Genomic DNA, 25,208 nt, shown 5'->3' with positions numbered 1-25,208 from the left:
TCGGCATGTATAAATATTTATTGTAACATTGAAAGGAACATAATGAAAAATCAAATTGGTAGTCCCGGTTTTGGGATCCAGGGGAAAATCTCTATGTATATGTGTTTTATGTGTTATGCTCTCGCATTTTTTATTTTCTGTGTTTTAGAATTCGTATGCAGGTAATTTCTGTATGGGGTTAAAACCTACATTTGGTATCAGAGCTGTTTTGGCTTCAAGGGGATGCCTTTGTTACTGAGGGGTTTCGCTTGGGCCTGTGGTAGACCCTGTTTAGTCGGACATCTATGAGATCAATTCTAGTGGTGAAAGAAGATGGCGAGCAGTGGAAAGATAGAGATCAAGAAATTTAATGGTCAGAGTTTTGAGTTGTGGAAACTCAAGATGGAGGATCTGTTGGTGGATAAAGATTAGTGGATTGTGGTAGATCCAGGTACTAAACCAACGGGAGTGTCTGATGAAGAATGGAAGAAGTTGGATCAGAAGGAAAAGAGCACAATACGATTGTGTGTCTCAGATTCAGTATTGTTGAATGTATCAGGGGAAGCTATGGCGAAGGCTTTGTGGGACAAGTTAGGGACTTTGTACCAGTCTAATTCTCTAGTGAATAAAATATTCCTGTGAAAAAAGTTGTATAACCTGAGGATGAAAGATGGAAACTCAGTGACAGAGCATCTAAATGCATTTAATACTATGGTAAGTCAGTCAGCATCTGTTGATATTAAAATTTCAGATGAAGATAAGTGCATCAGTTTGTTGTGTTCTCTACTAGATTCATGGGATAGTTTGGTTATTGCAATAGGTAGCAATGCAACTACCTTGCAATTTGATGAAATAGTCTCAGCCTTGCTGACGGAGGAGATGAGATGGAAAAATATGGAGAGCCAGAATGGTGATGCCTTGTCTATTCAAGGACGGTCCGAGAACAGAAACAAAAATAAGTCATCCAGTGGGAGATCAGAGGGAGATCTACATCTCTAGGAAAACCTGTAAAGGTGGTGTGTTGGAAATGTGGAAAGGGAGGCCACTTCAAAAGGGACTGTAAATCTAAAGCTCCTGACAAAGGAAAGGGATCTGATGAGGCTCTTTTTTCAGAGGTGAAAACCACCTCAGATGAAGGTGGGGATGTGTACTTGGCTTCTTCAAGTACACATGTAGATCATGAGGCATGGTTGATTGACTCAGGTGCATCCTTTCACTTCACTCCCCATAGAGAGTGGTTCTGCGAGTATGAGAAATATCATGGTGGTAATGTCTTCTTAGGGGATGACAGGAAGGCTAAATTTGTTGGTCGTGAAAAGGTAAAGTTGAAGTTGTAAGGTGAAAGAGTTAGAACACTTCCAGGTGTTCTACATATTCCCGCATTGGCCGAAAATCTAATTTTTGTAAGCAAGCTGGATGATGCAGGTGTAAAAACAGTCTTTGAGAAGGATACCTGCAAGATGGTTTGGGGAGCACTGGTATTGACACAGGGAGTTCAGATTGGAACTCTGTACAAGCTGCAAGGTAGCATGGTTATTGATGGGTGCAATAGTTCTGTGGTTCCTGAAAGTGGAGCAGAAAATCTTGTGGTCTGTGGAGAGAAGACCATGCTGTGGCATCAAAAGCTTATACATATTGGAGAGAAAGGCCTTCGAATACTTCAATGTAAAGGTATGGTAGAAGGTATGAGTAATAGCTCTCTAGATTTTTATTTATGTGAAAATTGTGTATATGGGAAGCAGAATTGGATGAGTTTCCCCTCTAGTGGTAAGAGGGCGAAACAGATATTAGAGCTTCTGCATAGTGATGTGTTTGGACCTGTGAAGGTTCCATCACTGGGTAAGTATCTATACTATGTATCATTTATAGTTGACTTCTCAAGGAATACATGGATATATTTCCTTAAGAAGAAATCTAAAGTCTTTGACAGGTTTAAAGAATTTAAGGCTCTCGTGGAAAATCAGATAGAGAAGAAGATAAAGGTGTTGAGGACAAATTATGGTGGAGAGTTTTTCAGCAAGGAATTTGAAGAACTCTATAAGAAGTGTGGTATTGCATGGCAAAATACTACTCCATATACACCTCAGCAAAATGGAGTTGCAAAAAGAATGAACAAGACGTTGATGGAAAGGGCAAGAAGCATGCTCAGTGGTGCCGGGTTAGGACAAGAATTCTGGGAAAAGGCGGTGGATACTCCATGTTACATGGTCAACAGGTCACCTCCATTAGTGTTGGAGGATAAGACTCCACATGAGGTATGGACTAGTAAAAACCCTCTCTTTCACATCTAAAGGTATTTGGATGTGATGCATATGTATATGTTACAAAGGAGAAACGAACCAAGTTGGATAGTAAATCTGAAAAGTGCGTCTTTATTGGGTATAAGGATGGTTTAAAGGTTATAAACTTTGGAACCCAGTAACAAGGAAGGTTGTGTATATTCAAGATGTGGTGTTCAGAGTGGTGAAAGATGTTTTTAAAAACGAAGTCCAACCAAAAGAACCTGAGAAGATAGAGTTTTAGCTAAAGGAGGAAGAATCAGACTCTACAATGGAGGAGGAATCAGAAGATGAAGAGCCACAAACTTCAGCTGTGAGAAGATCAGTTCAAGAAAGAAGGTAGCTAGAGAAGTATAGTCCATCTGCTTTCTATTCAAATTTTTCTTTGTCTGTTATTGATGATAATCCCAGAATTGTGAAGGAAGCAATGGATTTAGAGGATGGAAAACTCTGGAAAGAGGCCATGGTTTATGAAATGGCATCTTTGCATAAAAATGAGGCTTGGGATCTGGTAGAGTTGCCGGCTAGGAGGAAACCCATTGGCAACAAATGGGTGTTCAAAAAGAAGACAAATGCAAAAGGAAAAGTGGAGAAATACAAAGCTCGGTTGGTAGCAAAAGGTTATTCCCAAGTGCCGGAATTGATTTTGGTGATATTTTTTCTCCTGTTGCCAAGGTAACTTCTATTAGATTACTTTTATCTGTTGCTTCTGCTTTTGATTTTGAGGTAGAATAGATGGATGTGAAGACAACATTTCTTCACAGGGATTTGGAAATGGAGATCTACATGAAGGAGCTGGAAGGTTTTGTAGTGAAGGGTAAGAAAGAACTAGTATACAAGTTAAAGAAGTCTCTGTATGGGTTAAAACAGTCACCAAGGATGTGGTATCAGAAATTTGATACATTTATATGGGGACTTGGCTTCACCAGAAGAAAAGCAGATCACTGTGTGTATTTTAAATTAATTGGTGACTGTGTTATTTATCTGGTCTTGTATGTGGATGATATGTTGTTGGTTGGAAATGACAAAGAAATTATCCAAGATTTGAAGATCCAATTGTCCTCCAAATTCGACATGAAAGATCTTGGTGCTGCAAACTATATTTTGGGCATGGAAATTAAAAGAGATCGAGAAAAGAGGAAGCTCTGGTTAAACCAGAGGAAGTATGTCAATACAATACTGCAAAGGTTTAATATGCAGGATAGTAAACCAGTCAAGGTTCCTATTCCTGTAGGTGTGAGGTTATCTGCTAAACAGTGTCCCAAGACACAAGAAGAGGAAGAGGAGATGCCATGTGTTCCATATGCAAGTGCAGTCAGTAGCCTGATGTATGCAATGGTCTGTACTGACTAGACATTGCATATGTAGTGGGAGTATTGGGCAGGTTTATGTCAAAACCAGGGAAGGAGCATTGGACAGCAGTGAAGCGGGTTTTTAGGTATTTGCGTGGCACTAGAGATTATGGTTTGTGCTACCAAGGAAGACTAGGATTAGACAGAGTGTTGGATATTCATGGCTTTTTTTATGCAGACTGGCTAGAGATCTAGATCAGAGAAGATATACAAGTGGGTATGTGGTTAACCAATTTGGAGGTACAGTCAGTTGGATGAGTAAGAAACAATCTGTAGTGGCACTATCAACTACAGAGGCAGAATACATGGCAGCCACTCATGCAAGCAAGGAATAATTTTGGTTGCAGAGATTGTGTTCAAGTATGGGGTTAGTATAGGAAGCTATAAGGATAGACTGTGACAGCCAAAGTGCAATTTTCTTGGCAAAGAATCCTACATATCATTCAAAGACAAAGCACATTGATGTTCAGTATCACTTTGTGGGGGATATGATAGAAGACAAAAAGGTGTTGCTGGTAAAGTGGTACTTTGAAGAATACTGCAGATGCATTGAAAAAATCTGTGAGCTCTGAGAAGTTCTCTTGGTGTAGAGAAACAATGGGCATTGTAGGGTTGGATAAATGACTAAGCTCTCTTGTGGCCCCCTATGGAAAGAAAACAACAAGAAGGAGAATGTTGGGTTATGTTATATTCTTTCCATGACTAGCCCACGTAGTTAACCGGGGGTTAGAGGGGGGGAGGTCATAGGGGGCTTGAGGGGCACCCATAACCCACTTTACGTTGCCCCGGAAAATTTTGGTTTTGGAACCTATGTTAGGTTGGGTGGACCCACCTATGGTTTTGTGCATGATTTCGCACATGTTTTTTGGACACGATGGTTTTTGGTCCATGGTATTGGACGCAATGGTTTTTCGATCCATGGTATTGGATGCTTTGGCATGTATAAATATGTATTGTAACATTGAAAGGAACATAATGAAAAATCAAGCTGGTAGTCTCGGTTTTGGGATCTAGGGGAAAATCTCTGTGTATATGTGTTTTATGTGTTATGCTCTTGCATTGTTTATTTTCTGTCTTTTAGAATTCGTATGCAGGTAATTTCTATATGGGGTTAAAACCTACACTAAGGAGGATGAGGAAGATAAAGAGGAAAGTGAACTGAAAGAAATTCCACCCAAGTTTCCTGAAAGATTATCTGGAACAACACAGCCTACCCCAGAAGAAACTGAACTTCTAGGAGAATTGAAACAATTATGTGTAAAGATACCACTTCTCCAAGCCATAAAGGATGTGCCTATATACAAAAATATGATCAAGGAGAAGTGCTTCAGGCATCCAGGCAGGCGCAAGAGAGATTCCCCAACCATCAATGTCATAAGACAACTGTCCGACATGATGTTGGGGCAAGTAATCTATTCGAAGTATCTAGACCTTGGAAGCCCAGTAGTTTATGTCAACATCAATGGCACCATGATCCCCCGTACCCTAATTGATTTGGGGGCTGCCATTAATGTGATGACCAAGGACACTATGCTCAAGCTCAACCTCCAAGGCTCCTTGAGAAAGACCACAATAGTACTGTAGTTAGCAGACCGCTCCACCATGACCCCTGAAGGAATTGTGGAAGATGTAATGGTTTCCATTGATTCCTGAGAGTACCCTACTAATTTGCTAGTTCTCTAGCCAAAGGCAAATCTCACTGGGTATCCTCTCATCTTGGGAAGACCCTGGTTGGCTACTGCAGATGCCTACATTAGTTGTCGAGCTGGGAACATGACAATCGAGAATGGGCATATGTCCAAGCAGCTAGTCCTATGCCCTCCTACCCAACCCTTGCTAGAACATGATCTACCTCTCTGGTTGGAGGAGGAGGATGAGGATGAAGTCTATTTTGCACCACTATGTGCAGTAGAAACTTCCATGAGGGGGAAACCAAAAAGTGAGGATGATATCATTGAAAATTTAATTCGGAATCCACACCCTAGTATTTTTCCATTAGAAGATCTAGTGAAATAAACCCAAGACAATCCCTTAGCTAATTTTTGTGTGGCTGACCCTACCTCTCTTTGAGTTAAGAATATAGAGTTTGGCCCAGAAAGAACCTTGAAAATCAACTCATCCCTATCCACCTCCCAGGAGAAGGAACTGTGTAGCTTATTGAGAAACCATTTAGATGCCTTCACCTAGAGCTATAAGGAGATGAAGGGAGTGCACCTTTCAATGTGTACTCATCACATATACATTAAGGAAGATTGCAAACCAGTCAGACAGCCTCAAAGGAGGATGAATCTAGCCCTTAAAGACATTGTCAAGGAAGAATTGCAAAAGTTAATGGATGCGGGATTCATCTACCCCATCTCTGAGAGTGAATGGATCTCTCCTTTGGTGCTAGTTCCAAAGAAAAATGGAAAGTGGAGAATCTGTGTTGATTATCGGGAATTGAACAAGGCCACCAAGAAGGAACATTTTCCTTTGACTTTCATAGATCAAGTGTTAGATGGTCTAGTGGGGAAAAAGTTTTTCGCCTTCCTAGATGGGTTCAACGGGTACAATTAGATCCAAATCAACCCAGAAGACCAAGATAAGACCACTTTTACTTGTCCTTGGGGTACCTTTGCATATCAGGTCCTTCCTTTTGGTTTGTGCAATGCTCCCGCCACTTTCCAAAGAGTAGTATTAAGTATAATTTCTGAACTGGTTCATGATGCAGTGGAAATATATATGGATGATTTTACTCCTTATGGTTCTAACTTTCAGGAAGCTTTAACTAACCTAGGAAAAGTTTTCGACAAGTGTATTGAAATGAACCTATCCCTTAGTCTGGAAAAATGTGAATTCTTAATGATTGAAGGGACCGTGCTAGGTCATGCAATCTCTCAACAAGGATTACAGGTGGACCCCAACAAAATTTCCATCATCCAAAGGGTCCCACCTCCTCAAAAGGTGAGAGATGTCTAAAGTTTCCTAGGCTTAGCGGGATATTATAGAAGATTCATTAAAGATTTCAGTAAGCTAGCCTCTCCATTGTTTGGTCTTTTGGGGAAAGATGTCGAGTTCATATGGACTGACAACTGTCAAGAAGCCCTAGATACCTTGAAAAGTAAACTTGTGACTGCCCCAATTTTGAGAGGTCCAAACTGGGCCCTACCTTTCCACATTCACACAGATGCCTTGAACAAAGCAATAGGAGTAGCCTTAGGGAAAGTTGATGAGAAGCTACCTTATGCCATATACTTTATAAGTAAAAACTTGTCAAAGGCAGAGTTAAGCTACACTGTAACCGAGAAGGAACAGCTAGCTGCAATTAGGTATTTAATAAACAAATGAGATGTAAATGCTCGCATCATTAGGTGGTTGCTTTTATTGCAGCAATTTTATTTAACCGTTGTTGATAAGTCTGGTAAGGAAAATGTTGTTGCTGACCTTTTGTCTAGAGTAAATCTGCCTGGAGGTGAGGAAGGAATGGTGGATGATCAAATTCCAGATGAACACCTATTTGTTATCTCAGTACTCTCTCCATGGTTTGCTGATATACCAAATTACTTGGTTTCAGCACAGTTCCCACCACACTTGTCCTCAAAGGAGAAGAGCAAGGTCGTGAGGAAAAGTGCCCCTTTCACTTGGGTTGGTAGCAATCTCTTCAAACTTGGCCCAGATCAGATTTTGAGACAATGTGTCAGGGAGGAATAAGTTTTTGACATTATCTTGACCTGTCATGATGGGTCTTGTGAATGCCATTTTGCAGTAGAGAGGACTGCCTTCAAAATTCTGCAAGCAGGATACTATTGGCCCACTCTTCATCAATATGTGAGGAGATATATCAGTTAATGTGATCGGTGCCAAAGGATGGGGAAACCTACTCGAAAGGATGAGATGCCCCTGTAACCTCAAGGGACTTTTGAGCCATTTGAGAAGTGGGGCATGGACTTTGTGGGTCCTATCAACCCTCCTTCAAACCAGAAACAATACATCATTGTGTGCACTGATTATCTGAAAAATGGGTAGAGACAAAGGCAATCAAGGCAACAACAAAAGAAAAAGTATCTGAGTTTTTAAGAGAGAACATATTCTATAAGTTCGATTATCCAAGAGAACTGGTTACAAATCAAGGCAGTCAGAAAAGTGCAATGAAAATGGTTCTGTTTTGTCCAGGACCATTAATGAGGAAGCCATCCCATGATTTTCAATGGGCATAGGTTGAAAATCTACAAAAATACCCTCTCCAAGCAACAATTTATTGAAGATCTGAGTAAAATAGTGTTGGTACTGGAGCAAGTCTCTACCTCAACTCCACGCACTCAATACAAAAAAAATGACTCCAGCGAAAACCTCTATGAGGCGCTTGAGTCCCATCATTAGGCTGAAAACCTCTTTTAAGGCAGCCCAGTGATGAAAAAAAAACAAAGAAAATAAAGATCCTTGGGTGAAAGCCTCCCTTAGAGGTGCCTAGGGCAGGCAGGTAGGGTGAAAACCTCCTAGAGGTGCCTTAGTTGTCTTTTCAAAAAAAAAAACAGAAAAAGAGAAAATTGACTTTTTGAGTGCATTACAAGTCACAGATGGACCCCAGGAAGCAAGGGGACATGCCACCAACCCTATTACATATACTCTAGACTCTTCTCCATGGTGTTTGATTCTTTTTTCCATCTCTCAGTATTGTTTTCTGAAGACTGTGCATCCTACAGGAAGCCCTCTATGTTCTACAAGAGGATCCTGTAGAAATCACAGAGAGCTCGAAATGAAGCTAAACAAAAATGAAGAGCTCAGAATTTTCACAAAATGCCTGTAGACCATCCTAAAACCATCCACCATCATAACCCTCCATCCCACACTTGCACCACCTCATTTCTAATTATTTCTTTCCTTCCTGCAAATAAAACACAAAAACCTATTTTTCAAAAAAATGAGGAAATAAAAAAACAGCACCCCTACAACTCACCTACAGCCTACCAGATGCTTCTCCATTACCATCATAATCTTCAAGAAGCCTCCTCAGATCCCCTTGCATAAGCCTCAGCTAAAAATTTTAGAGGGAGAAGCAGCTACATGAGATCCTGTAGGACTCCTATAACAGCTGATCCCCTTAAAAATCAAGCTCCAACAATAGAATAGGTGTAGCCACAGGTATGCAAAAGATGTCTGAAGCAAGATCCAGCAAAGGAGCACATGTACAAAGCAACTGAGCCACATATCAAGAAGCCACAAGCATATGGCAGCAGAAATACAGACAAGTAGCACCAAAGTCTGAGCATGCAGCAGCAGCAAAGCCTCGCAACACTGTAGCATGAACATTTCAACTTGTAGGTAAGTGTCTAAACCTGTTCCTCAATCGCATCTGTATAATTCAAAACTGCATAAATTAATGGAATGCTTGGGATCAAACTAGAAAGGTGGCTAGTTAACTGGCCACCCTCATCCAGTTCGATCGCGCTTATCTAGAGATGACACTGCACACGTGTCTAGTCAACTCATGGAAAATATAAAAAGATAGGTAGTGGCAAATGTTTTGAACTCAAGCACCAATGATGGGAAGTGATTGCGGGAATAAAGCATAAATTCTCATGATGACACTGTAGTGGGTACCAATGGTCTGAATAATGCTAACGTACCCTTTCCGCCACCTCACCTCGTCACCAAAAACCTCTCCCATAAGCATAAGTACGCTCTCTTGAGATTATTCACCACCTTTGTTTCCATTGTTATCGTCATGTCCTTGAATGCAATGAGCTACCTACCACCTCCAGAGCCTCAAAACCATTTCTCTCTGTCATTTTGAGAACTCCTCCGCTTATCGGGTTCTACAGGAACATTATCGGGTTCTACCCAAGTAGTGACAGGTCCTACAAGATCCTTTTCTACAGGAGGGCCGGTGAGTAGTCTTGCAGAAGAAAAAACAGGATTTTCATTCAAATCCGGGCTTGAAGAGGCAGGCTCAGTGAAAAACCACTTTGTATATTCGTATATACAAGGGGTGATGTGATTTTAAGAAAGAATTGAGATTTAAAAGGAAGAGGAATTGCATTCAAAAGTTATGCCTGCTTCCTAAGAAAAAACACAATTTTTGTCTGTCCTCTGTTTCTGAAGTATTGTCTCCTTCTCCATCGTGGTACTCACATATACGAGGAGTGATTCAATTTTAAGAAGAATTAAGCTTGAAAGAAAGAGAAATTGCATTAAAAAAATCTACCCATTTCTTAAAGAAAAACACAATTTTTTTTCCTCGGTTTCCTGGTTTTTGAAAATTGTTGTCTCCTTCTCCACCTAAGGTATTCCAAATATTCTGAACATAATGACAGGGGGATTTATGTAGAAGGAAACTCTAAACTCAACCAGGCTACATGAACACCCCGAGGTAGTAGCCCTTTTTACCAAAGCCAATGGATGCCATTCTTTGAAAAACTTCGGGGGTATGATGAAGAAGTAACACAGGAGTTTGCCCTATCCTTGATACCTCACTCAAAAACCCATGCCATTGTTAGTTTTAGGGGTCTCACCATCGAAATCACCCCAGAGTTTGTCAGTAGGGATACCAGTCTCCCACTTGGACTACCCTGGAGCAAGGAGGAAAAACCACTGGGTCAAGTTGCCAAGAAAACCTTCTTCCAGCCAGATGAGCATCCTGTAGAGGAAAAAAATGGCATTAGGAGAACAAGCATACCTTACCCTTGGGATGAGGTCATTATCAAATTATCAAATATATCTCCTATGAAGGAAGGTACATCATAGTTTACATGTACCATTTCAGACTTTTGCATGAGTTAAGATATGGCATGGATCTTCCTGCACCCTAAAAACTCAGTATTCCCTATTTTCTCCTACAGTCCCTAATAGATTCCAGCATCAAATTGAAGGCAGGAGGTCTATATCAATTGGCTCACCATGGGCTAATTAAACTACTGGTGGAAGAGGCCCTCCACACCTTCACAATACCTATAGCCTCAGAGATTTTTAGAAATATGACAAGGGAAGATGATGTAAAATCCCTCACATATGACCTCAGTCCATCTGAAAGTAAGGGAGAATAACGAAAAGGGGAAGATGGGGAGGAAACCATAGAAGGGGAAGAGAAGAAACAAATAGAGAAGGAGGAACCTGAAATAGGGGAGGAAGAAACCCAAACGGAGAAATAAAAACATGAAACAGAGGAGGAAGGGACCAAAGCAGAGAAGGAGAAGGAACCTAGGATAGGAGGAAAAAGGACTAAAATAGAAAGGAAGAAGACTAAATCAGTGAAGACAAATACTACAACAGAGAGGGAAGAAACTAAACAAGAAGAGGAGGAAATTAAAACAGGGATAGAAGAAACAAAACTAGCAGAGGCAGAAAAGACAAAAGAAGAAGAAATAGAAGAAAATAAGGAAGAGATGTCTCTTGAAACACTAGAAAGGGAGGCAACAGCTATTCTAGCTGCACTTAGCACCCCAGTTAAGCCCAAACCAAAGAGAAAAAGGTAACCATCCATGTATTTTAGGGCTCGAAAAAGCACCACAATAAAAATAGGGAAGCCACAATGTTACAGGGAAAAGTGTCTATTTAGAAATGCTCTATCCCAGTAAGGTGTGACAACTACCTTAGAAACAAACAGAGAAAAGTTGCTTATGTTTTTCCTTTATGAATAATAGATAGAGAGGAATAGAAAGACCAACCTCTGTCTTGCACTAATCCTTTGATTTGATCCCTCTCTTCTTTGATAGTCCCCAGCTACCTGCTCCCTTACACGCCCAGCTTCACAAAGTACCTGTAAGATCACAAAAACATAACACTATACAAAGACATGGATCTATATTCATAAACAACTTAGGATCAGATTTAAATTGACCATACTAATGTAACAAGCATCAATGATACAAAAGCATGGAGGAAAACTCAAATAGCTTTTATTGAAAAACAAGAAAAGATCCAGGAGGAGTTACAACCAGTTGTTCTGACCCAGCATCAACCTCCCAGCAAAGAAGCCCCTCTTCACCTCAAACAAAGCTTAGATCACCCAACAATCTGATGTTTGTCTCTAGAAACCAACAACAATTCCTTACAATATGAAAAATTCCAGCCTCCGGATCTCTGGGATGAGGGATCCATATATAGATATCTGTAAGGGGGATGAGTCAACTTGTGATTTGATTAGTTTCTTCTCTCTGACAATTCTTTCTTCCACTTGGAGACTGAGGGCCTCTTACTCATCCTTGGTCGAATTCAGTGAAGCAAGTGTCAAAGGAGAAGATTCTGGGAGCTTCCACTGCCTCTCCACCTCGCGGAATGACACTGCCATTTGTCATTTCTCACCCATCGCACCCCACAGAAGGGACTTTTGAAATGCAACGCACCCTCATAGTGCATTTGGGTGAGATGTAATGCACCTAGCCAGTGGAGCAGCTGCAATGATCCTGTTTTGACCAATTTTGAGTAGTTTTTCATGGAGAACTTCTGGGAGAAGTTGTAATCTATTGACCTTGTTCCTTTAGGGGTTAGCACAACACTTTTAGGGACTTAGGAGCCCTTGGTTTATGGACATTTCATGCTTGTTGTTGTAGGGCACAAAAATGTCTATAAAAGTTGCCCCCTAAAGTATGAGGCCATTAACCTTTTGGTGTCGGGTGAAATGCTTTATTATGAGGATCTGAAGTTCTTTCAATGCTGGGAGGAGACCTGTAATAAGATAAAATACAATACATTATCTTCATAATATTTTCATGATCTAGCTGAGGCGGGAATTCCCATGCTCAGCTTTATAAATTCATTTTCATGTACATGGGATAGACAACCGTCTGAGTGTAGACTGATGATTCTGATAGAGCCATCATCCTTTTGGTAGGATGATTATGTATGCTGCAATGCTGTACATTTAATGTCTTTATTTCCCTGAATATATATCGCAGCCCAGATGGATGAAACTAGATCCGGGGTCTTCACTCGAAGTACAAGTCGATCCATGTGAGAAATGTTCTGAAGTCGAACATGGAAAGACATCGCTTGATTACCAGTCAATGATGTAAATTGTTAACAAGCGCGAGAGGAATCACTGATAATGATAATGACCCTCAAGGTACTGTAGTACAATTCACATGGTGTGAATAAAGTACTTGGCGTCGAACACCACGCAAAATCTTTCGGTCGAAGGCCATTGATGTATACCTATCGCCGGAATTGAGAAACTTGCCATTGAGGCATGCAAACTTCAAAGTAATGAATGGGGTGTTCCTCGATAAACTTCTTGGATAATCAGCTGATGTCGACAAGAAGTGATCCGTCACAGGAGGGCCTTAATGAATCCCACATCAATGACACGGAATGGAGCAAATGATCTTGATGGAGGTGAAAACGATCTGGTGATATAAGGTTCAGGGTGGTGGTCATTAAAGAATGGAGTATAATGTATGGTAGTGGGTGAGACACAGGTGACTTTTCTGGATCACTTCTCTTGAACATATCGGCGACACTGATGTGATGGATTGGTAGCATTAACCCCAAATGTGGATGGTATGGCGTGACCATGGTGATGTGACCGGTGAATGAAACGACCCAACCCGACTCGGACACGGAGTGGAAGTGTCATGTTCAAGAGCGACTTGCTACCAACAAAGTTTCTTTGAGTTTTCTTCCTAATTTTTCCCCAGTCATTGCTCACCAGTACCTCTTTATTTTTTTCAAGCTTGAGGAGGATAACATATTCTTGTTCTATAATTTTCCCTTCGGGCAAACCCATCGCTATGTTTTAACGAGCCTAGCGATAGTGAAACTTGTTCTCGTCTAAAGACAAGTTTGTCACTATTAATCTTTTTAACAAGTTTAACGACAAAGATAACTCGGTCCTTTTCAATTTTAGAGAGTCTGAAAAGGAACGTCAATGTAACTCCAAAATTCCTTTTTCGTCATCTAATCCCTTAAGTCCGAAAAAGTATAAAACAATATAGAAGGGATGAATTTTCGATAGTTTTAACGAGCCGAAAAAAACAAGCGCTCGATATTTTTGTGTAATAATTCCTCAGGTCCAAAAAGATTAAAATCTAGAGGAGGGATAGCACTTCCTGTCCCTTTAACGAGATGGAGAGGCCAATGGCTCGGCAATCTTTTCATTTTTTACGAGTCAGTTGAAAAGAGCTTAAAGGAGACTCGTCTTTTGAGGAACGAGTGATAAAACGGGTAGCAGCTGATTCTAGGTAAGGTTTGGAATTTTCCAATCATGGCAGTGTCACAAGGATGGCTAGTGAAATCACTCTTCGCAGTTGTTCCTCAAAATGGGTAAACAATCAAATGGAGGTGAATGATCGGCCAATGAAAAAGTGGAGGTGATGGTGCAAACACGACCAAGGCTTTAACGACTGAAGTACTACATTCACGATGGTTATTTACTAAGGAATAGTTCATTTTTTAACGAGCTTAAACGCGGGTGGAAACATTTGTTCATGTCTTATGTTTATTTTTTAATGAGATTGAACTATGTGCTAAAACTGCTCGATGCGGGTTTATTTTTTGACGAGCTTGAACCTTGCAGTAACACTGCTCGATTAATCCAGTCTTGTGATAAGAATGTATCATTTAAAACGACAACTTTTAGAGTTTTTCCCCACATCCTTTCTTTATGCAAGTTAGGAAACAACCAATCCTATGAGTTTAAAGGGTTAGAGGTCCTAAAAATTAAAAAAAAAAAATAGTCGCTCTTCGCTTGCACTCCAAAAGGTTTGCATGCCCCCAGGTATAAAACAGAGTTTCAAGGTTACCCCTTCTTTAGTCCGTTAAAACATTTGTTTTACCGAGAGAGGCCTACCTCTTACAGGTTACCAAAGATAGTTCTATTTACGGTGTAAAAAACCACTTCTCTGGTGATGTCTACCGAACTAAACAAAGGTGAGCGGCGAAGCCCACCAACTCACATAACTTTGACAAGACAATCTTGTTCTAGAATAAACCCCTCTTCCAATCATGGACGGGGGTACAGTCTATTCATATTCTCCCGCGGAAACCTATGCTATACCCGAAGTTTTCCTGCCAAAGCAGACCAGGGTGCATGCCCCCTGGGTTTCAGTCATGTCCCCCCGAATCACTCGCGCTCATCGGGTGGACGGACTGGGGATTGAGAAATTTCTTGCGTGTAAAGACCATTTAGGGATGGTATATTACTATTTGCTATGTGTGATCTGGGAAATGAAAGCTGGTCCACGAGCTTGACCACTCTTCCTTCGTGCGGAAAACACATCACTCTAAAGAGTGATGAGACAATATCTCTCATGCAATAAATATAGTCTCGTCCAAGGAGTAGATTGTAATCTAGGGGTCCTTGAACTACCATTACGTTCATGTCAACGATTTTCCCTCTCAATGTTATGGGCACATCGTGAAGGATCCCTAACGGTCGACTGGTTCCTTTATCAAAGCCTGTTAGATTTCTCATCTCAGGCAAAAGCAATGGCGAACCAAGCACTTTCCAAGCAGTTGAGGAAAGGATACTCACAGAAGCCCCCTCATCTATGATGGTACCTGCCATAACCATTCTATATATTTGAACAATGATCCGAAATGGTATACTGGCCAGTAAATGGGGTCTGCCTAGTTGATTCAAGTTGAAGGAGACAGCTAGGTTGCTCGGAGGTGGGACCGAATAGACGGCTGGGTACGAACCTGACGAACTTCCTTCCTGCGGTAAAGGAATGGGTAGATTTCCCCCATGTTCGTTGGAGTCTGTGCTTATTAAGAGAATTTGGACGGTGTCATCTTTGTTCTCTTCAGTGACTATATCATCTGAAGATGGAACCTCTGAAGGCAAGACCGGGTCAACTGCCGCCTCGACCTTTTGACTTTCGTCTGGTATGGATTCAAATGGTTTATCTTCAATGATAGGTGCTTCGGGCGACCACCTGAGCGGGCCAGCCAGATTTTCAACTAGTGACGGACTCGACAAGAGTTTTTTATATCCAGGAGGAAGTCATAATGGTGAAACTGGACGATCATCCAAAACTCTTTTAGCTTCATCTAAGAAGGGAAAACGGTGGACGGCATGATCACCTTCGCACAGTTTACAAGGAAATCTATATTTTCCTTTTTGTCCTGGGGCTTCACTTTCACTAGTTGACGATGTGTTTTCAACATGATTATTAGAGGTTGACGACACCGGGTTGTGCAAACGAGGAGACCAGTCCCTTAAGATCCGAGGGAAGCAAGGACAATCTCTGTGAAAGTGGTCTCCTTTGCAAATGACACATGGCGATTTAGGCCTGGTCGGTGCAGTGTGTGGATTTTCGTTAGACGACACTCGTTTGCCCCCATTCGCTTTTGGCTCCTTCTTCTTCTTCTCTTTCTTCTTCTTTTCCTTCTTCTCCTTAGGTACTTGACTTTTGGCTTTACCAGCCCCATCAAGTGAAGAGGAAGTAGGAGAGCAAGAATTAGAGGAAGTAGAAGGTTGGTGGGTAACTCTGGACTCGTCTAATTGCTGATTCGATTGTTCAGGAATTGCGGTATTCGAACGACAGAGGTTGAGAAGAGCCATACAGGAAAACCAATTTTCAGTCCTGGAAGCGACAATGTGGCCATATGGGGTGCACCAACATCTCCCAAAGAGGAGAAAGGACTAGGATTTCCTCCAAGGGGAATTCCTTGGTTGGTGGATTCCATTTTCTCAACCCAAGATCAACATAGGAAAGGGGTAATGAATATTCCGTTTAAAATAAATTTTAGACGCTTTGACACAACTTGTTTTTTCAGTTTTTAAGAGTTGAGAAAAAACAAAAGATGACTCTAGTCGCCTTTGATTTTTAATGAGCCTGAAGTGACAAGTGCTCAGATGGACCTTTTCCGTTAAGGAGTCTGAAAATGAACAAAAGGGACTACTCTAGAAGTCTAGGTAGAGGGAGTACCAAACCAATCGCAAAACTGCAGAATAATTTTTACGGTACGGCAGTCAATCTTCTCGAATGTTATGTTTAGTGCATTGCGATCGATAGGGCGGCAGACACGGCTTCCTATGGATAAAGGATTTAAGCCTATAGGGGTCTCCCAAAATATACTCGACGGTACGTGAGAGCACAAGTCTGTACTGGCACTTATCATCTCAAATTGGAGGAATCACCCAACCATCAGTGAGAACAACAGTTACCAGGCTTTACGATGCCAGAATACGTCTCTAGCCTAGACCTCTAAATGTTGTGCGTTAAGTTCCAAAGCGTTGTTAGATTCATTGAATTTATTTTAAGTTGATCTTGCTTATGAAGTTTGCCTTTCGGGTTCACCACGAGATGTAGATGTAATTCCTAAAATGCAATCTAAAGATGATAAACAAACATTTTATCTCTTTTGTGCAATGAAAATCCTAGCTACTAGGGAAAAGAAAGACATAATCTTTTCACAAAGAGCAAAGAGCACACCGTAAATGCACTTTCTTAAATCAAGCCAAACAGACTGTCTATATGCAAATGCACATGCATGTATTTGTTTTTCGACTTTCTTAGTATATAGATGCTAAAAAGAAAGTTGATGCACAAATCTGAATTTCTTTTCAAGCGACAAATATAAACAAGCTTCTTTTCGAAATCAAAAATAGAGATGATTACGACACCTTACGATTTTGAAATGAATACTTGTTTCTGACAATAGAAAATTACAAATTCAGACCAAAGGCAATAGTAACAAGATAATCGACCATCAACAGCAACCAAACTTTCTCCTACGATCGAAATCGACACTTGCGACAGATTCGAATCAAAGGACCATAGTGCGATTATGCTACTTTTGCAAAGGAAAACTGTAAATGACTCAACAAACACAAAAAAACATCTACAGTTCTTTTGTATAAAGGAGGTGGAATAACAGCAAAGAAAAGGGGTTTCAAATAGACATATACTGATCACAGGCAGCAAAATTCAGGAATAGAACTGGAAAGGATGATCCACAGAAGCCAAAACTACACAGAGCTAGTCTGATCAGCGCACCTGTAACACAGGGAATCTGAAATGCAGCGCAAGTTGTCCCTTCGGGAAGTGCGCTGAAATTCAAAATCTCTGAACAGTACCTGTGCTGGGCCAGAAACGAGACTCTTTTCGGGTTCTGGATCACAGTTTGCAGTTCAGTTCTTGGTTTTTGGCCGAGTAAAAAGCAATCAGTAATGCAACAATCAGGGGTAGATCTAAGGAGGATCTAAGAGCTATCACAAGGGCAATCAAATAGTTTGTGAATCAGTTGTTTAAATCATAAACAGATCCAGTGGGTGGATTGAAGCAGCAGTTATCTACTTTGCATTTGTTATGGCAAATGCAGTTCGAATGCTACTTGTAAGTTTATGAAACAAACAACAAAGAATGATACACAAACAAACTAATTAGTTCCCCAGTGGAGTCGCCATTTTGTTACAGGGAAAGCGTCTATTTATAACTACTATATCCCACTACGGTGTGATAGCTACCTTAGAAACAAACAGAGAAAAGCTACTTATGTTTTTCCTTTATGAATAATAGATAGAGAGGAATAGAAAGACCAACCTCTGTCTTGCGCTAATCCTTTGATTCGATCCCTATCTTCTTTGATAGTCCCCAGCTACCTGCTCCCTTACACGCCCAGCTTCACAAAGTACCTGTAAGATCACAAAAACATAGTACTATACAAAGACATGGATCTATAATCATAAACAACTTAGGATCAGATTTAAATTGACCATACGAATGTAACAAGCATCAATGATACAAAAGCATGGAGGAAAACTCAAATAGATTTTATTGATAAACAAGAAAAGATCCACGAGGAGTTACAACCAGTTGTTCCAACCCAACATCAACCTCCCAGCAAAGAAGCCCCTCTTCACCTCAAACAAAGCTTAGATCACCCAACAATCTGATGTTTGTCTCTAGAAACCAACAATAATTCCTTACAATATGCAAAATTCCAGCCTCCAAATCTCTGGGATGAGGGATCCATATATGGATATCTGTAAGGGGGATGAGTCAGCTTGTGATTTGATTAGTGTCTTCTCTCTGATAGTTCTTGCTTCCACTTGGAGACTGAGGGCCTCTTACTCATCCTTGGTCGAATTCAGTGAGGCAAGTGTCACAGGAGAAGATTCTGGAAGCTTCCATTGCCTCTTCACCTCGCGGAATGACATTGCCATTTGTCATTTCTCACCCATCGCACCCCACAGAAGGGACTTTTGAAATGCAATGCACCCTCACAGTGCATTTGGGTGAGATGCAACGCACCTAGCCAGTGGAGCAGCTACAATAATCCTGTTTTGACCAATTTTGAGTAGCTTTTCATGGAGAACTTCTGGGAGAAGCTGTAATCTGTTGACCTTGTTCCTTTAGGGGTTAGAACAACACTTTTAGGGACGTAGGAGCTCTTGGTTTATAGACATTTCATGCTTGGTGTTGTAGGGCACAAAAATGTTTATAACAGTTTCCCCCTAATGTATGAGGCCGTTAACCTTTTGGTGTCAGGTGAAATGCTTTATTATGAGGATCCAAAGTTCTTTCAATGCTGGGAGGAGACCTGTAATAAGATACAATACAATACATTATCTTCATAATATTTTCATGATCTAGCTGAGGCGGGCATTCCCATGATCAGCTTTATAAATTCATTTTCATGTACATAGGACAGACAACCGTCTGAGTGTAGACTGATAATTATGATAGAGCCATCATCCTTTTGGTAGGATGACTATCTGTGCTGCAATGCTGTACATTTAATGTCTTTATTTCCCTGAATATTTATCGCAGCCCAGATGGATGAAACTAGATCCGGGGTCTTCACTCGAAGTACAAGTCGATCCATGTGAGAAATGTTCTGAAGTCGAACATGGAAAGAAATCGCTTGATTACCAGTCAATGATGTAAATTGTTAACAAGCGCGAGAGGAATCACCGATAATGATAATGACCCTCAAGGTACTGCAGTACAATTCACGTGGTGTGAATAAAGGACTTGGCGTCAAACACCACGCAAAATCTTTCGGTCGAAGGCCATTGATGTATACCTATCGCTAGAAGTGAGAAACTTGCCATTGAGGCATGCAAGCTTCAAAGTACTGAATGGGGTGTTCCTAGATCAACTTCTTGGATAATGAGCTGATGTCGACAAGAAGTGATCCGTCACAGGAGGGCCTTAATGAATCCCACATCAATGACACGGAACGGAACAAATGATTTTGATGGAGGTGAAAACGATCTGGTGATATAAGGTTTAGGGTGGTGGTCATGAAAGAATGGAGTATAATGTATGGTAGTGGGTGAGACACAGGTGACTTTTCTGGATCACTTCTCTTGAACATATCAGCGACACTGATGTGATGGATTGGCAGCATTAACCCCAAATGTGGATGGTATGGCGTGACCATGGTGATGTGACCGGTGAATGAAACAACCCAACCCGACTCGGACACGGAGTGGAAGTGTCATGTTCAAGAGCGACTTGCTACCAACAAAATTTCTTTGAGTTTTCTTCCCAATTTTTCCCCAGTCATTGCTGACCAGTACCTCTTTATTTTTTTCAAGCTTGAGGAGGATAACATATGCTTGTTCTATAATTTTCCCTTCGGGCAAACCCATCGCTATGTTTTAACGAGCCTAGCGATAGTGAAACTCGTTCTCATCTAAAGACAAGTTTGTCGCTATTAATCTTTTTAACGAGTTTAACGACAAAGATAACTCGGTCCTTTTCAATTTTAGAGAGTCTGAAAAGAAACATAAAGGTAACTCCAAAATTCCTTTTTCATCATCTAATCCCTTAAGTCCGAAAAAGTATAAAACAATACAGAAGGGATGAATTTTCGATAGTTTTAACGAGCCGAACAAAACAAGCGCTCGATCTTTTTGTGTAATAATCCCTCAGGTCCAAAAAGATTAAAATCTAGAGGATGGATAGCACTTCCTGTCCCTTTAACGAGCTGGAGAGACCAATGGCTCGGTAATCTTTTCATATTTTACGACTCAGTTGAAAAGAGCTTAAAGGAGACTCGTCTTTTGAGGAACAAGTGATAAAATGGGTAGCAACTGATTCTAGGTAAGGTTTGGAATTTTCCAATCATGGCAGTGTCACAAGGATGGCTAGTGAAATCACTCTTCGCAGCTGTTCCTCAAAATGGGTAAACAATCAAATGGAGGTGAATGATCGACCAATGAAAAAGTGGAGGTGATGGTGCAAACATGACCAAGGCTTTAACGGCTGAAGTACTACATTCATGATGCTTATTTACTGAGGAATAGTTCATTTTTTAACGAGCTTAAACGCGGGTGGAAACATTTGCTCATGTCTTATGTTTATTTTTTAACAAGCTTGAACTATGTGCTAAAACTGCTCGATGCGGGTTTATTTTTTGACGAGCTTGAACCTTGCGGTAACACTGCTCGATTAATCCAATCTTGTGATAAGAATGTCTCATATAAAACGGAAACTTTTAGAGTTTTGCTCCACATCCTTTCTTTATGCAAGTTAGGAAACGACCAATCCTACGAGTTTAAAGGGTTAGAGGTCCTAAAAATTTTAAAAAATAAATAGTCGCTCTTCGCTTGCACTCCAAAAGGTTTGCATGCCCCCAGGTATAAAACAGATTTTCAAGGTTACCCCTTCTTTAGTCCGTTAAAACATTTGTTTTACCGAGAGAGGCCTACCTCTTATAGGTTACCAAAGATAGTTCTATTTACGGTGTAAAAAAAAACACTTCTCTGGCGATGTCTACCGAAATAAACAAAGGTGAGCGGCGATGCCCGCCAACTCACATAACTTTGACAAGACAATCTTGTTCTAGAATAACCCCCTCTTCCAATCATGGACGGGGGTACGGACTAGTCATATTCTCCCACGGAAACCTACCCTATACCCGAAGTTTTCCTGCCGAAACAGACCAGGGTGCATGCCCCCTGGGTTTCAATCATGTCCCCCCGAATCACTCGCGCTCATCGGGTGGACGGACTGGGGATTGAGACATTTCTTGCATGTAAAGACCATTTAGGGATGTTATATGACTATTTTCTATGCGTGATCCGGGAAATAAAAGCTGGTCCACGAGCTTGACCACTCTTCCTTCGTGCGGAAAACACATCACTCTAAAGAGTGATGAGACAATAGCTCTCATGCATTAAATATAGTCTCTTCCAAGGAGTAGATTGTAATCTAGTGGTCCTTGAACTACCATTACGTTCATGTCAACGGTTTTCCCTCTCAATGTTATGGGCACATCGGGAAGGATCCCTAACGGTCGACTGGTTCCTTTCTCAAAGCCCGTTAGATTTCTCATCTCAGGAAAAAGCGATGGCGAACCAAGCGCTTTCCAAGCAGTTGAGGAAAGGATACTCACAAAAGCCCCCTCATCTATGATGGTACCTGCCATAACCATTCTATATATATGAACAATAATCCAGAATGGTATACTGGCCGGTAAACAGGGTCTGCCTAGTTGATTCCAATCGAAGGAGACAACTAGGTTGCTTGGCGGTGGGACCGAATAGACGGTCGGGCATGACTCTGATGAACTTCCTTCCTGCGGTAAAGGAATGGGTAGATTGCCCCCATGTTCGTTGGAGTTTGTGCTTATGAAGAGAATTTGGACGGTGTCATCTTTGTTCTCTTCAGTAACTGTATCATCTGAAGATGGAACCTCTGAAGGCAAGACCGGGTCAACTGCCGCCTCGACCTTTTGACATTCGTCTGGTATGGATTCAGATGGTTTATCTTCAATGATAGGTGCTTCGGCCGACCACCTAAGCGGGCCAACTAGATTTTCAACTAGTGACGGACTCGGCAAGAGTTTTTTATATCTAGGAGGAAGACGTAATGGTGAAACCAGACGATCATCCAAAACTCTTTTAGCTTCGTCTAAGAAGGGACAATGGTGGACGGCATGATCGCCTTCGCACAGTTTACAAGGAAATCTATATTTTCCTTTTTGTCCTGGGGCTTCACTTTCACTAGTTGACGGTGTGTTTTCAACATGATTATCAGAGGTTGACGACACCGGGTTGTGCAAACGAGGAGACCAGTCCCTTAAGATCTGAGGGATGCAAGGACAATCCTTGTGAAAGTGGTCTCCTTTTCAAATGACACATGGCGATTTAGGCCTGGTCGGTGCAGTGTGTGGATTTTCGTTAGACGACACTCGTTTGCCCCCATTCTCTTTTGGCACCTTCTTCTTCTTCTCTTTCTTCTTCTTTTCCTTCTTCTCCTTAGGTACTTGACTTTTGGCTTTACCAGCCCCATCAAGCGAAGAGGAAGGAGGAGAGCAAGAATTAGAGGAAGTAGAAGGTTGGTGGGTAACTTTGGACTCGTCTAATTGCTGATTCGATTGTTCAGGAATTGCGGTGTTCTGAACGACAGAGGTTGAGAAGAGCCATACAGGAAAACCAATTGTCAGTCCTGGAAGCGACAATGTGGCCATATGGGATGCACCAACATCTCCCAAAGAGGAGAAAGGACTAGGATTTCCTCCAAGGGGAATTCCTTGGTTGGTGGATTCCATTTTCTCAACCCAAGATCAACGTAGGAAAGGGGTAATGAATATTCCATTTAAAATTAATTTTTAGATGCTTTGACACAACTTGTTTTTTCAGTTTTTAAGAGTCGAGAAAAAACAAAAGATGACTCTAGCTGCCTTCGATTTTTAATGATCCTGAAGTGACAAGTGCTCAGATGGACCTTTTCTGTTAAGGAGTCTGAAAAGGAATGAAAAGGACTACTCTAGAAGTCTAGGTGTAGGGAGTACCAAACCAATCGCAAAACTGCAGAATACTATTTACGGTACGGCAGTCAATCTTCCCGAATGTTGTGTTCAGTGCATTGCGATCGATAGGGTGATAGACAGGGCTTCCTATGGATAAAGGATTTAAGCCTATAGGGGTCTCCCAAAATATACTCAACGGTACGTGGGAGCACAAGTCCGTACTGGCACTTATCATCTCAAAGTGGAGGAATCACCCAACCATCAGTGAGAACAACAGTTACCAGGCTTTACGACGTCGGAATACGTCTCTAGCCTAGACCTCTAAATGTTGTGCGTTAAGTTCCAAAGCGTTGTTAGATTCATTGAATTTATTTTAAGTTTATCTTGCTTATGAATTTTGCCTTTCGGGTTCACCACGAGATGTAGATGTAATTCCTAAAATGCAATATAAATATGGTAAACAAACTTTTTATCTCTTTTGTGCAATGAAAATCCTAGCTACTAGGGAAAAGAGAGGCAGAATCTTTTCACAAAGAGTAAAGAGCACACCGTAAATGCACTTTCTTAAATCAAGCCAAACAGACTGTCTATATGCAAATGCACATGCATGTATTTGTTTTTCGACTTTCTTAGTATATAGGTTCTAAAAAGAAAGTTGATGCACAAATCTGAATTTCTTTTCAAGCGACAAATATAACCAAGCTTCTTTTCGAAATCAAAAATAGAGATGATTACGACACCTTACGATTTTGAAATGAATACTTGTTTCTGACACTAGAAAATTACAAATTCAGACCAAAGGCAATAGTAACAGGATAATTGACCATCAACAACAATCAAACTTTCTCCTACGATCGAAATCGACACTTGCGACAGATTCGAATCAAAGGACGACAGTACGACTATGCTACTTTTGCAAAGGAAAACTGTAAATGACTCAACAAACACAAAAAAAAATCTACAGTTCTTTTGTACAAAGGAGGCGGAATAACAGTAAAGAAAAGGGGTTTCAAACATACATATACTGATCACAGGCAGCAAAATTCAGGAATAGAATTGGAATGGATGATCCACAGAAGCCACAACTGCACAAAGCTAGTCTGATCAATGCACCTGTAACACAGGGAATCTGAAATGCAGCGCAGGTTGTCCCTTCGGAAAGTACGATGAAATTCAAAATCTCTGAACAGTACCTGCGCTGGGCAAAAAACGAGACTTTGTTCGGGTTCCGGGTCAGAGTTTGCAGTTCAGTTCTTGGTTTTTGGCCGTGTAAAAAGCAATCAGTAATGCAACAATCAGGGGTAGATCTAAGGAGGATCTAAGAGCTATCACAAGGGCAATCAGATAGTTTGTGAATCAGTTGTTTAAATCATAAACAGATCTAGTGGGTGGATTGAAGCAACAGTTATCTACTTTGCATTTGTGATCGCAAATGCAATTCGAATGCTACTTGTAAGTTTATGAAACAAACAACAAAGAATGATACACAAACAAACTAATTAGTTCCCCAGCGGAGTCGCCATTTTGTTACAGTGAAAGTGTCTATTTAGAACTGCTATATCCCACTAAGGTGTGGCAGGTACCTTAGAAACAAACAGAGAAAAGCTACTTATGTTTTTCCTTTATGAATAATGGATAGAGAGGAATAGAAAGACCAACCTTTGTCTTGCGCTAATCCTTTGATTCGATCCCTCTCTTCTTTGATAGTCCCCAGCTACCTGCTCCCTTACACGCCTAGCTTCACAAAGTACCTGTAAGATCACAGAAACATAGCACTATACAAAGACATGGATCTATATTCATAAACAACTTAGGATCAGATTTAAATTGACCATATGAATGTAACAAGCATCAATGATACAAAAGCATGGAGGAAAACTCAAATAGCTTTTATTGATAAACAAGAAAATATCCATGAGGAGTTACAACCAGTTGTTCCGACCCAGCATCAACCTCCCAGCAAAGAAGCCCC

Source organism: Pinus tabuliformis, chromosome 2_1 (genome assembly GCF_031772625.1).
Source record: "Pinus tabuliformis cultivar Carrire ecotype Pingquan chromosome 2_1, CPIR1, whole genome shotgun sequence".
Lineage (NCBI taxonomy): Eukaryota > Viridiplantae > Streptophyta > Pinopsida > Pinales > Pinaceae > Pinus > Pinus tabuliformis.
Note: the sequence above shows the minus strand (reverse complement) of the source record.